The sequence below is a fragment of the Macaca thibetana genome, chromosome 5 (assembly GCF_024542745.1).
Source record: "Macaca thibetana thibetana isolate TM-01 chromosome 5, ASM2454274v1, whole genome shotgun sequence".
In the NCBI taxonomy this organism is placed as follows: Eukaryota; Metazoa; Chordata; class Mammalia; order Primates; family Cercopithecidae; genus Macaca; species Macaca thibetana.
The window spans coordinates 65,196,196-65,210,919 of record NC_065582.1 but is presented as its reverse complement, the minus strand read 5'-3'; the positions used below and the strand labels follow the sequence as shown (position 1 = coordinate 65,210,919).

The following is a 14,724-nucleotide window of genomic DNA, read 5'->3' as shown; positions in this document are numbered from 1 at the left end:
TAAGTTCCTCAGAAGCAGAGGTCTTGCTCACTTTTGCACACCATGGTATCCCTTCCTAGCACAGTAACTGACTAGATACATGGTAACTTATTGTTTCTATGTTGTTTTTGAGTTTTTCTTAGTAGTTTTGCCACATGATACTGTGTTATTCTTTAGAGCATTTTCCTTATGTTATCTTTTACTGCAACCTACACTCATTCATTCAATAAATGTATGTGTTATGCTAGACAATGAAGTGCATAGTAAGTGTGATGAGAAATGGAACAATGTGGTCTTTGATCTGAAAGTTTTTATTATGTAGTTAGGGAAAGGGCACAAAAAGTCCTTGAGTATAAAATAACTGAAAAAAGGTGTTGCTGAGTGGCATAGGATTAAGCACTGAATGAGTAATATTGACACAAAGTATTATGTAATCTAAGAAGAAGTCAGCTGAGTGAGGCCTGCTGTGCTGGTGGAAAGTTTTCTAGAGGAAGTAAGGGGTGGAGCTGGACCTTCACCTGTAGGTGCAGTAGCAGTGCCCAGACATTTTGAATATATATGAGACTTTGCCTAAACTGGAGTTGGAGCTAATCTGATATTCCCCAATAAGTCTGAACAGGAAAGTCCTTTGGGAACATCCTCTGACCTTGTGTGACCTCTTCTAGGAAGCAGCTTAGCATTTGAACTAAAGACAGGCATTGCCAATTGTCCTGGCCTGTGTCCAATCAATTGTGTGTAAAATGGTTAGCATCCTGTGCTATGTAACCAGCAGTGTACTGTCTTGGCCTACAGTGGGGTATAAAAATCACACTTTAGTCGATTTGTTAAACTTGGCCAAAGGCTGTAGGTAAAAGGAACTTTCATCAATATAAAAAGTCTGAACATTTCAGACAAATCTGGAAAAAGATTTGTGGCCATTGAAGCTGCTAGATGGTGAAATAAAAAAAAAAAAATACAATATTCAGATGGGGAAAACACAGAGGTGTTGGCAAGCTGAAGGATATTCCCAAAAGACTAGAAAAAATAAAGATCTCACCCCATCAAACCAAAATTAAGCAAATGGATAAGTAATTTTGCCTCTGAATAAAGGCAAATTGTAGCAATCTTTGATTGCATCCCCTGCATTCCCCAACTCCCCTGATTCTCCCTGCCAAGTCCACCTGCCCTGTTAGAGGTTGGAAATGCTAGGCACAGCCCACTGGGAAAGCTGGCAGCTACAGCAAGACAGGCAACCAATGCTGACCAACTGGGACCCGAGTGGAAGGAGGCTTTGGGCTAATGTTTTCCTACTAAAAGAAACAGAGACTCAAAAGAAATCACCTCTTTTTCCTTCACTGGCTCGGTAGTGACTGCCTGTGACTCGTGGAACTATTGCAGTTGAATTGAGATCATGAGGGGTGACAATGCTGAGGATAGGGAGAAATTCAGATGAAAAAATAACAATGGCATCACTAAGCCATGGTTTCATGACTGACCCATCTAGCCCTGTCTAGCACCCTATTACATGAAATTACAAATTCCCTTATAATTTATGTCATTTGACCTGTGTGTTCTATTACCTGCAGCCCAAAACATCTTATGTGATAGAATATTTAATCAAATGATATATCAAATTCATTTAGATTAAAATAAAAGGTAGCATAAGAATCAAAATAAGGTTTTTTAACCTGATTTACAAAATTATTTCTTTCCCATTATATTTGCTTGTACACAAAATTAAATCTATCCAGGTAATATAGTGCCAAAACATCAGAGACCAACAAATGTCAATCACAGTTCTCCTTATGTATTTGAGCAACTGAAGTATACATTCCTATTGAATTTCAGTTGGCAGCATTCTGAAATTGATTCATCAATTTTCTTTATGTGATACATTAAAAGATACTTTTCAGTCCTCTAGAAATGTAGTTGAAATGTCATGTCCTTTTCACTTTGAATGTAGAAATTTGGGTTTGTTGACCTGGTAAAGAAATGTTTCCATCCACAAAACCTGTCAATAATGACAAAATGAGCCAAAGAGAGCATTTGTCACAATTTATCTATAAAGGATATTCTTTATACAATTTGAAAAGGAATCAAAATTACAAATGCAAAATTGAGCATAGGGCCTTGTAAGACCAAATACAAGTGAGAGACCCTGATGTTTTAACTTCATTAGTTTCAGGGTACAGCTATCTCTGATAATCAGATTTTAATTAAAAAAAAAAAAAGTCAAAAGCCTCAATCTATTCTTTAGATGTTGATATCAAAATTCACATCACGGGCCGGGCGCGGTGGCTCAAGCCTGTAATCCCAGCACTTTGGGAGGCCGAGACGGGCGGATCACGAGGTCAGGAGATCAAGACTATCCTGGCTAACCCGGCGAAACCCCGTCTCTACTAAAAAATACAAAAAGTAGCCGGGCGAGGTGGCGGGCGCCTGTAGTCCCAGCTACTCGGGAGGCTGAGGCAGGAGAATGGCGTGAACCCGGGAGGCGGAGCTTGCAGTGAGCTGAGATCCGGCCACTGCACTCCAGCCTGGGCGACATAGCGAGACTCCATCTCAAAAAAAAAAAAAAAAAAAAAAAAAAAAAATTCACATCACAGGTTCCAATCATGAAAAGCCAAAATAAATACCATTAATTTCAAAACCTGATCTGTAGTGTAAAGGTTATTGGGTGAACCCGGCTCAAGGAAATCTTTCTTCTTTTTCTAAAACTGTGCCCCACAATTTTTTTTTCCTGTAATATCTTCTATCTGAAGTTTAGTCTCATAAAGTCTGTTCTCCACAGGGGAGAGAAATCAGGACATAATGGTATGATCTATGCTTCCTGCCAAGGCCGCTTCTTCGGTGATGGAGGTGCTTTGTACACTGGGTTATTGGATTATGGCCTCTGTTCCTGCCTGCATCCACCAGGGAGCCAAGCACTCTGTCATTATTTTGTGACCCTTGTGTTTACACTGTTTCCCTCTCTGTGCCATGATTTCCTCTGAGCTATCAAATACTTCTAATTCCTATCCTCAGCCTGTGAGCTTCCTGCCAACTCCCAGGGGCAATCAATCACCTCCTCAGTTCTTAGATTCTGCCTGCCAACTTCCTGCTCAAACATTTAACTATATATATAGTTATAAATATATATATATATATATATCCAATTTTTATGTCCCTTCTTATGGCTCTCTCCTAAAGTTGAAGAACTTTGAAATTATAAACTGTTTATCCTTTCTCTTAACTACCAAAACTTCCTTCTCCTTCTTCTTCTTCTTTTTTTTTAATGCAACATCTTTTAACTCATTTAAGGTTGGCCTCAGTGTCTGTATTCCTCCAGCGTGATTCATTTTGCAGTGGAAAGTTTTCAGGAAAATTGGACTTTACCCATTTATAGACTTCAAGCCTTATATTTTATTCATTTGGAATGGACTTTTAAAAAACGGGTTACTAATTTTGAAGGTTATTAATTTTTTGAAAGTGATTTAAATAAGTGATTTCCTGTTTGCTCCCCTAGTGGCCCCATGAATTAATCACATTGTGCTTGAATTGTTTTCTCATCTCATGACCCAGTAGACTGAATTCTTAGGGCAGGATTAGGACCATGTATATCTCAGTACAGCCTTAGCATCTGGTTCAAGGACTGGAATATAGTATGTGCTTGATGATTCTTTATGGAATGGAATGAAAGAGAAAAATATTTAGTTTAAAGTTTTTTTAGTTTATTTAAAGTTTATTTAAAATTTGTTTATTTATTAGAGTAATTATATTATAAAGGTAAACTTTTTAAAAACCGGAAATTTAGATTTTCTGTATAATCAGATTGTTCATATTTCCTCCATGTCTGTACCTAAAACCACTCCAAATTATAATTTTTAAACGTAAATTTAAATATTTCATTTCATTTACTATCTAAAATGCTTGAACTGCTGATGTCTCGTTTTTACTTAGTACTAATGTCCTGGTTACTTTATAAAGTAAAATGTCATTTTACTTATATATCATAGAGATGTCAATTAATTCATAATTTGAGTTTTCTTCTTTTCATGTCAACCACATCTCTGTTTACTTACCTGATGCCTCTGCTCTTTCCTTTTTTCTCTAATTTTTATTACTAATAACAGTGTTAAGAAATATATACATTTCTTATTTCCAGCAAATAAGCCTAGATCATATTTTTAATTGTTAAAATCAGGTCTAACTTTAAAGTGAATGCACACAAATAATGGGTCCTTGTCATTTCCACACATATATCATAAATTTCATGAAGGTAATTAGTAAGCAGAATAAAAGAAAATTCCACACATCCCTTCTGAGAGAGAGGGGCATTGGAAAGTTTCAAACCCAAGTGGCTTCAAATCCAGCTCTGACATTTAGTAACTGTGTGGTATTCAGGAGTTACTTAACTTCTTTGAACTTCAGTTTTTTCATTAGGAAAATAGAAAACATAAGAATCTCAACCTGTGGTTAGAAGGGTGAATGGTATTAAAATATATTAATTTTTTAACAAATGGTAGACTATATAGTGATATTATTATTTTGTGGACTTTTAAAGTCAAATAGACAGCTAGCTCTAAATATCAGAACTTGACTTTAAAATGAAAAAGAAAAACTACATTTAAATAATCTACTCCAAGCCAAGCATGCTGGCTTATGCCTGTAATCCCACACTTTGGGAGGTTCAGGCTGGCAGATCATTTGAGGTCAAGAGTACGAGACCAGCCTGCTCAACATGGTAAAACACTGCCTCTACTAAAAATACAAAAATTAGCTGGGTGTGGTGATACACACCTGTAATCCCAGCTACTTGAGAGACTGAGGCATGAGAATTGCTTGAATTTGGGAGGCAGATTGCGCCAATGCACTCCAGCCTGGGCAACAGAGCAAGACTTCGTCTCAAAAAAAATAATAATAATAAAAATAAATAAATAATATATTCCAAATGGTTTGTCTACAATGAACTGACGATGTTAAGATTATTTACATTTCCTGTTCTTATGTAAGATATTGATATTTTATAGGTAAAAAGTGAAATATATGTGTTCATGTATGCATTAAGGTATTATTTCTACATACAAAAAAATTGCAGAACTAAGAAAATTACCCAGGGAAACCAAGAGGAGAAACACACTTCTATTTGCATTGGGTGGATGTCTCAGACACAGCCAAGCCTGTATCTAATCAGAATAGGCAGTTCCTGAAATTATAACTTTGAAGTTCTAAAAAGCTTGAACATTTTAAAAGAATTTCTGTTTTACGTTATTGTTGTACATTTTAGCATGAGTGATTCCTGTTTAGCTTTTGGCATGCCAATTCCATAAGTGTGGTTAACTCACAGTACTGGACTGCCTGTTTCAGAACCATTTACAACTGCTTTCTCATCTTCTACTGTGAAAGCTCCGCAGATAGGGCTTAAAGACTCAGGTTCCACACACAGTTCCGGCTATCAGTGACCTGACCGTGTGATCCAGCTCTATGCTAAAAGATTGAGTAGCTTACCTGCTGAGAAACGTGTTTTTAAAGTGGTTTATAGAGGACACTGGCCTTTGTTTTTTCTCTTCCTACTTCTTCCGGCTTCAGCCTGGATAGTGGATGTGAGCTTGCAGAGCAGCAGCCATGTTACAACCTGAGACAACATACACAAGACCTGGCCTGTACACTCTGAGAACAAAGTTCTCTGGAGACCTGGACTACTAACCCCTGCTTCTCTCTGTTAAGATAGATAATTCTTGTGTATCTAAATCATTGCAGAGACTTCTGGTTGGTTAAACCCGAATTTACTTCTAATTGATATGAGCTTCCACGCAAACACAGAAGAAAACAAGTGTGATTTAACGACTATTTTCACAGTTCTCTTAAGGATGGTACATATCACACACCATTCTAGGCATGCTGAAATAAAATTAATCCATTACAGAAAATGTATTATTAGGACATTAGAACCTACTTCTCTTCCAAGTCTGGTTGAGAAAGATTGTACCAAACCCTGCTATATAAAATACAGCCTATAGACCAACAGCATAGGCATCATCTGGTAACTAACTGGATGCCTAGAATCTCAGAATTCTCCCTCTTCACCTACTGAATCAGAATGTGCCTTTTAACTGTGATTCCAAGATGATTCATATGTACCATAAAGAGTTTTAAATGCTGGATGAATTATGAGCTTCTGAGGTCAAAGGAACAGTATTTTTAAAAAAAAATCTTTTGTATCTCTATTTCCCGGTACAATGTCTAGATGGAGCATAATAAGCCCAACCAAATATTTGATGAGTGAAACATAACACTGGCTCAGTGTCAAGCATTAAATTCCATTATAGGTTTGATTATCACAAATCTAACTATTATTTGCAAAGTTGAGCTTATGACTATGAGGAAATGAATAATGAGACAGATATCATGAAAAAAGGAAAAGTGATTAAAAAGTTACAAAGCATAGAATGCAATAAATCATAGGCTCTAGATGTGCACTGAAATTAAAAGTTTTAAAGAACCTAGGCCCCTATAACAGAAAGTTAAAATTGGAAAATTAATGGATAAGTCCTGGGAATCTGTCCTTGCCAACATTCATTATATTACCTAGAGCTGTCTTGATTTGTCTATTTTAGGTTCTCCTATTTGGGAGAGTGGTGGACCACTTGACTCTGAAGAAAGCTAAAAATACTCTCTCAGGAGAATGCACACACACACACATACACACACACACGCACACACATACACATAGACACACAGACATGCTTAATTCAGTTTCAGGAAGTGCCCAGACTTTCTAAAACTTAGCTATCGCAGAAGGTACAGTGTACTTCAGGTAGAGAGCCCTCCATGATGTTTGAATTTTCTACATTACAAGTTAAATAAAATGATGGTCTATGAAATCTAGAAATGATTTGGAGAAACAGACGTAGTTTCTCTCCTCACATATTCCACATCCTAAACTAACTTTTGACTGAGGGTTGAATTGTGGCCTCCTCTCCACTACAAATCTATTGAAGTCGTAACTCTGTTACCTCAGAATGTGACCTTATTTGGAAATAGGGTTGCTGCAGATATAATTAGTTCGATGAGGTCATACTAAAGTAGAGTGGGCCCTTATCCAATATGACTGATGTCATAGTGAAGAGACACAGAGACAGACGCACGAGGGGAGAACACCAGTGATGATGCAGCCCGAGATTGAAGGGCTGTACCTGCAAGCCCAGGAACACCCGGGGCCACCAGAATGTGGAAGAAGCGAGGAAGGATCCTACCCCAGAAGTTTAGCAGGGGGTATGACTCTGCCTACACCTTGATTTATCACCTCAAGACTCTAGAACTGTGAGAGAAGAAATTTCTGTTGTTTTAAGCCCTCCACATTTGTGTAAATTTGTTACAACACTCCTAGGAAATAGTGGGACAACACAATCTAGAATTATAATAATTGATTTCAAAGTGTCTGTCATGGTTATTAATAAAAACTTTTATTCTGGAGGTATTCACTAATCTTCACTATGTGAATTCACTGATTTTCAATTTGCCATGTAACATACCCAGATAAATCAAGAATAGGCTCTTATTCTTAGAGAAAAGATAGCCTAAGTTTAATTTAAAATTTACATAGTTGATCGGGGTTTCAATTCTTTCATCAATGAAGTGGACATTAAATGTTTAACATTAAAATTGTCTCTGAGCTCCTCTCAGAGTTTCTATCAGAATTTCTATCAGGTATAGATAATAATTAATCAGTAGTTTATTTGCTAAGGAATTATTTTAAATGAATTGTAGATACTTAACCTAAAAAAGAGAAAACCAGCTCTCTTCAATTAGCTGAAAGGCAATTAACTAGAAGAGTTATTGTTTTGTATGACCTCAAATGATAGACGGGAACTGGCAGAGATGAAATTACACTAAATATACATAAGAATTTGTTAATTATTTTAGCTTTAACAATATATTCTGGCCCTCGAATTAATAAGTTCTTTGTCATAAGACTTGTTTTGCTGAAGAATCATTTGCCAAGATGTCTTTAGGGGTTTCAATCATTCCCAAGTTGGTTGGAAGATCATATCTTTCAAATATTATGGGATCAGTAAAGGTATATTTGGAAGATTGATCACTCTGGAGATAAAATGAACTTCAAACCCTGTATCTGTTCCTTAGTAACTATGTAAACTTAATTTCTGAATATCATCTTCCTCTCCTGTAAATACAGATATTAATACCCACATTAAAGTATTATTTTGAATTATAAAATAATGCATACCAAGTGTAGAGTCATTAGTTGACAATAAATGCTGATTCTCTCCTATGCCCTGTAACTCTGTGTGTATTTATATTTGCTATTGTTTACCATGTTAGGATACAAAAATAAACTGCTAAATAAAATTAAAGACCACCATTAAAAAATATTTTAAAACAATATTCAGAAAGATAAGTAATGAAGTATTACTTACTGCCACATATTAATTTTTATAGTTGTGGGGATGTAGAAGTTTGTCACCAGTCACTCAGATTTGTTCTGTATTTGATCCTTAAGGGGAGCAACAGTACTTTCCTCAGTGCCTTTAGAATAGAAAGTCCTGAACAACATTTTAGAGGTATAGGGAAAGAGCAAAGGTTCAAAAACATTGCTAAGCTCTGATCCTTAGAAGCACAAACAAGGTTCTGAATAAGTTGAGAGCAAAACCAGCCTCCGATTATTTTATCTTTAAAAGCAATTACTTCTTCATGACAATTATTCGCATATTTTTAATTTGCAAAAATATTCTCTTTATAGTAAGCATATATGGAGCTGCATACTCAGCTTCTTTAACTGTTGTGTGATACAATTTTATAGTTATTTTGTTTTCAGATTTCATGTTCTGGATGTGGCAATTAATGTAGCAATTGTCTGCATTTATTTTCACTAGAGAAAGGCTGTTTGCCCACACGTTCCTAAAAGCAACATGAAAAAAAAAAAGGCCCATCAATTACCCTTTGCAAAATCTACATATTTTCCTATGCTTTCTCTGTGTAAAACAATGCAAATTACAAAATATTTTAAAATGTATATCTATCCTTTTGGGTATTAAGTTCTGGTTTGCTGAAGATACTAAATCCTTGTATTTTATTTTATTTATTTATTTGTTTATTTAAACCATGCAAGGAGACTGTTTATTTCCAAAGGATTTTGCAATAAACATAATGAATAGGCTCCAGGCAGCTGTTCTATTCTTCTCCCTCATTCTCATCCTCATAGGAGTCAGTGCCTATTTCCTCCTAATCCTTCTCCAGGGCAGCGATATCCTCCCGGAGCCTTGGAGAACTCACCGTCCTTCATGCCCTCACCAGCTTCCCAGTGTACAAACACTCTCTTGACATACGTCAGCTCGAACTTGTGGTCCAGGTAGGCCCAGGCCTTGGCGATGGCAGTTGTGTTGCGCAGCGTGCACGTGTCACACTGTACCTTGGCCAGGTCACCTCCAGGCACCACAGTGGGTAGTGCTTAGTTGATACCAACTTTGAGGCCTGTGGGGCAGCAGTCCACAAACTGAATGCCGCACTTGGTATTGATGTTGGCAATGGCAGCATTGATATCCTTGGGTACATCTCTGTGGTACAACAGGCAGTAAGCCATACACTTGCCATACCAGTAAGCCAGATACCCTAAAGTGTCATACCATCACACTTTGCCATCTGGCTGGCCAGCTCAAAGCATGTATTGGCGATCCCTGCCAAAAACAGCTGCTGTGGTATACCTTCTCTGCAGAGATGACTGGCACATACGTGACCAGGGGGATGTAGATGTGAGTGCAGGCCACCAGGTTGATCTGAAACTCTGTCAGGTCCATGTTGAGGGCCTTGTCAAAGTGCAGAGAAGCTGTGGTGGAGGAGATTACTTTGCTAATGAGGCAGTTGAGGTTGGTGTAGGTTGGGCACTCAATGTCCAGGTTGTGGCAGCAATTGTCATAGATGGCTTCATCATCCACCGTGAAGGCACAATCTGAGTGCTCTAGGGTGGTGTGAATGAGTGGTCAGGATGAAGTTGTAGGGCTCGACCATGCCTGTGGACACCTGCAGGGCTGAGTAGATGGAGAATTACAGCTTAGATTTTGCCATTGTCACCAGAAAGCTGCTCCATCAGGAGTGAGGTAAAGCCAGAGGCAGTGGCCCTGCCAAAGCTGTGGAACACCAGGAAGTCCTGAAGTCCTGTGCACTGGTCCGACGGCGTCCAGATACAGTCCAGCACTGGGTCGTTGATCTCTTTGCCAATGGTATAGTGACCACAGACATCACTGTTGAGAGCATCCCCTTTTGCAGTGATGAGCTACTCTGGGTGGAAAAACTGTCAGTATAGGCCATTTCAGATTTCATCAATGGCCATAGGCTCCAGATCCACAAAACAGCCAGGACACATGTTTTCTAGCACTAATTTCACAGAAGAAGCTGGTGAAAGTGGACTATCCACTTCACCAGTGGTCTTTTCACTGGGCATCTGCCCATCAGTTTGAATCTAATGTTCCAGGCAGTAGAGCTCCCAACAGGTTAGCATTGCCCATCTGGACACCCGCCAGCTCCGCATGGACTGAAATGTATTTACACATGGCAAATGGTGAGTCCCAGTGGTGTGTCTTATGTAGAGTCAGGGTGATGGGTTTCAGTGAGAACTAACCCATCCTTTTAAGGATATTTGTGTCTTGATTTAAAAAGTTTTAATTTTCCTGACACTAAAACATTGGTGTTAAAATGTGCATTTCAACTGTACGTGGGAGAAAAGTGAAAGAAACACTGATTCAGCCTTAAGATAAGTGTATCCTAAGACTTCATTTTAGCTCTGCTACGTATTAGTAGTGTGATTCTGGACAAATTATCTAATTTCTCTAAATTTTTGTTTTTTTATTTATGAAAAGGAAATAATATATTTTCCTGCACATCTTAGAATGGTAAATTGAAATTTAATATGCATATAAAATTTATTTGCAAATTATTAAGGGCTAAATTGATAAAAATATTATTTAACATGATATTATATCTTCATGACCAATTTCCATATTTCTATTGTTTCTTTTATGCCTACCTTTGACCTTTTACTCAGCACCTAAGACAATGAATGATAGGCTTGGTCCATTTTATATCTGGCTTGTTGTTATTTTGAAAGTCTGAAGAAAATAAAGACCCTAATTCACCAAATGAGGAAGATTAATTCCTCATTCAACAAGTTCATTCATTCAGCAAATAATTATCAAGCACCAACTATGTACAAGAACTGTGCTGAGTGATGGGCCTACAACAGTGAAAAATATAGACCAAAGTTTTGCCTTCATACTTCTATTTTATGAGGTGAGACATAAACAATCTAAACAAGTAAGAAACTATATGTGAGGTAATGATAAATATTAAGGAGTAAAAGCAGAGCAGGAGTGAGTGCTTGTGGATGCAAGTTTATGTAGGGTGACTAGGAAAGGTTTGCTGAGTAGGTCATATTTGAGTAAAAATCTGGAGTGATAAAAGTGAGGGAGTGACCCGTGCAGCTATCTGGGACAACAGGGTTACAAGCAGAAGGAACAATGTATACCAAAGCTCCAAGGCAGAAGCATATTGGCGTATTATAGGCAGAGAGAAGGCCAGTGCACCTGGTGAAGGGTGAATAAGATGAAAAGCTGTAGGAGATGAGTTTGGATAGGTAAGTGGAAGAGGCAGATGACCTACAAGCTGTCAGCCATTGTTAGAATTTAGGCTTCTGTGAGAGATAGGAAGTCATTTGCTGGTTTCATACAGAGAAAAAACAGGATATGACCATTGTTTTAACATGATCCCTCTGGTTACTCTTCCTGGAACACAGTGAAGAAGATCAAGGTGAAACAAGGACATCATTTAAGAGGCCATTTAAATAATTATTGGCTTGGACCAAGATTTTCACATGAAGGTAGTAAAATTGGTAAGATTCTGAATATATTTTCAGGATACAGTTGTCAGGGTTTGCTGATGGATTAGTCATTGAGTATAAAAACAAAGTGAAGAGTGAGGAATATCTCTAAGAATCATAGCCTAAGCAATATAAGAATAGTATTACCATTTTCTCAGATGGGAAACAAAACGAGAGTCCTATTTAGGAGAATATCAGTCCCTCAGTTTTGGACATTAAAAGTGATTATTACCCATATCGTAACCACACACTTTCTCCTGGGTTCTCACTTAGGACCACAGGCAAACATTCTTGACTTCTAGTGAGAAGCCTTGAGTCAACAAATAGAGGAATTCCCAAAGCATGGAGTTATTTCATTTTATTATTTTATTTTATTTTTGCCATAAGAGCCAGGCTTCCAGCTTTCACCATATAAACAGCAATGGAAAAACACCCAGTGGTTATAACTCATTTCCCTATCAAGACTTCAATCAATATGCTCAGCCATAAACAGTAGCCTGTCTCACCAGAAAGGCAATAGTCAGAACCAGCTGCCCACATCTTTAAAAGTCCAATACCTCTAAGTTGCAAATTTGGGGTAACCCTGGAAAATTCACAGAACTCTCTTTTCTTCAACTAAATAGGAAATAACACACTCTGTGATCTACCTTTGTTACAGGATTACTGTAAGGATCAAATAAGACAAAATATACAATAATGCTATATAGGCATAGTCATGACTGTTTAACAACAAAAACCATAGTGAGACTTTTTTTTTTTTTTTTTTTGCAAATAGACACTTATCAGCTGTAAATGGTATGATTGGAAGAATATAAGTTGTTTTTAAAAAAACAATAATCAGTTCCAAGCAAGTTGCTTTTTTACTGATACATAATATTTATAGATATTTATGGATATATGTGATATTTTGTTACATGCATATAATTTGCAACTATCAAACCAAGATGTTTAGGATGTCCATCACCTCAAGAATTTATCATTTTTATGTATTGGGCTCATTTCAAGTCCTTTTTTCCAGCTATTTTGAAATATGCAATACATTTTTGTTCACTGTAGTCATTCTACTATCGAATAGTAGAACTTATTCTATCTGACTATTTTTTTTGTACCCATTAACCAACCTCTCTTCACCACCCTCCTCCTACCCACATACTCTTCCCAGTTTCTAGTATCTATGATTCCACTCTCTACCCCTATGTGATCGACTTTATTACCTACTACATATGAGTGGGAACATGCAACATTTCTCTTTCTGTGCCTGGCTTATTCCAGTTGCAATCATGTTACTGCCAATAATAGGATTTCATTCTTTCTTATGACCAACTAGTATTCCACTACATATATACAGCCCATTTTCTTTATTCATTTATCTATGGATGAACACTTAAGATTAAGTTCATATCTTTGCTATTGTGAGTAATTTCCTTGCCTTTGGATATATACCCAGTAGTGAGGTTGCTGGATCATATGGAGTTTTTGGAAAAGTCTCCATACTGTTTTCAGTAGAGGCTGTACTAATTTACATTCTCACTAACAATGTTTAAGAGTTTCATTTTCTTGACATCCTCACCAGCATCTGTTATTTTTTTGTATTTTCTATAATAGCTATTCTGACTGGGGTAAGATGATATTTCATTGTGGTTTTTATTTGCATTTCCCTGCATTAGTGATGTTGAGCATTTTTATATACCTCTTGGCACATGTACATCTTCTTTTGAGAAATGTCTATTCATGTCCTTTGCCCATTTTTTAATGGGATTATTATTTTTTTCCTGTTGAGTTGTTTGAGTTCCTTGAATTTTCTGGATATTAGTCCCTTGTTGGTTAAGTAGTTCTCAAATATTTTCTCTCATTCAACAGGTTGTTTCTTCATTCTTTTAATTGTTTCCTTTGCTCTGCAGAAGAATCTTAGTTTACATTTGCCCCATTTGTCTATTTTTGTTGTTGTTGACTGTGTTTTTGAGGTCTTAGCCACAAAATCCTGTCTGGACCAATGTACTGGAATATTTCCTCTGGGTCTTATGTGTAGGACTTTAATCCATTTTGGGTTTATTTAAGTGAAAGGTAAGAATCTAGATTCATTCATCTACATATGGATATCCAGTTGTCCCAGCACAATTTATTGAAGAGGGTTTCATTTTCCCAGTATAAGCTATTGGTGCCTTGTTTAAAATCAGTTAGGTATAAACACATGGATTTATTTCTGGGTTCTATATTCTGTTTCATTAGTCTGTGTATCTAATTTTATACCAATACCATGCTATTATGGTTACTATAACCTTGTAATACATACTGAAGTTGTGTATTGTAATGCCTCCAGCTTTATTGTTTTTGCTCACCATTGCTTTGGTTATTGGTTATTTTGTTTGTGTGTGTGTGTGTGTGTGTGTGCTTCCATATAAATTTTACGACTTTTTTTATTTCTGTGAAGAATGTCATTGGTATTTTGATAGTAATTACATTAAATATGTAGATTGCTTTGGGTATTAGTAATTATTCCTATCCATGAGCATGTGATATCTTTTCATTTGTGTGTTCTTCAATTTTTTCATCAGTGTGTTAGTCTCCTTTGTAGAGGTCTTTCAACTCTTTGGTTAAATTTATTCGTAGCTCTCTCTCTCTCTCTCTCTCTCTCTGTGTGTGTGTGTGTGTGTGTGTGTGTGTGTAGTTATAGTAAATGGTATTGGCTTCTTGTTGTTTTTCCCCTAGTTGGTTTATTATTGGTCAGCAGAAATGCTATTGATTTTTATATACAGATTTTGTATCTTGTAACTTTATTGAATTTATTTATCAAATCTAAGAGTTTCTTGGAGAATTCCTTTGGTTTTTAAAAAATATAAGATAATATCTGCCAAAAAAAAAAAAAAAAGACAATTTGAAGTACTCTTTTCCAATTT

The 14,724-nt window shown here is 36.7% G+C and overlaps 1 pseudogene; it reads right to left on the bottom strand.

Annotated features, from left to right (window-relative positions):
- Positions 1-9,129: 9,129 nt before the first annotated feature.
- On the bottom strand, positions 9,130-10,505 carry LOC126954508 (tubulin alpha-4 chain-like; annotated as a pseudogene).
- Between the last annotated feature and the right edge of the window lie 4,219 nt (positions 10,506-14,724).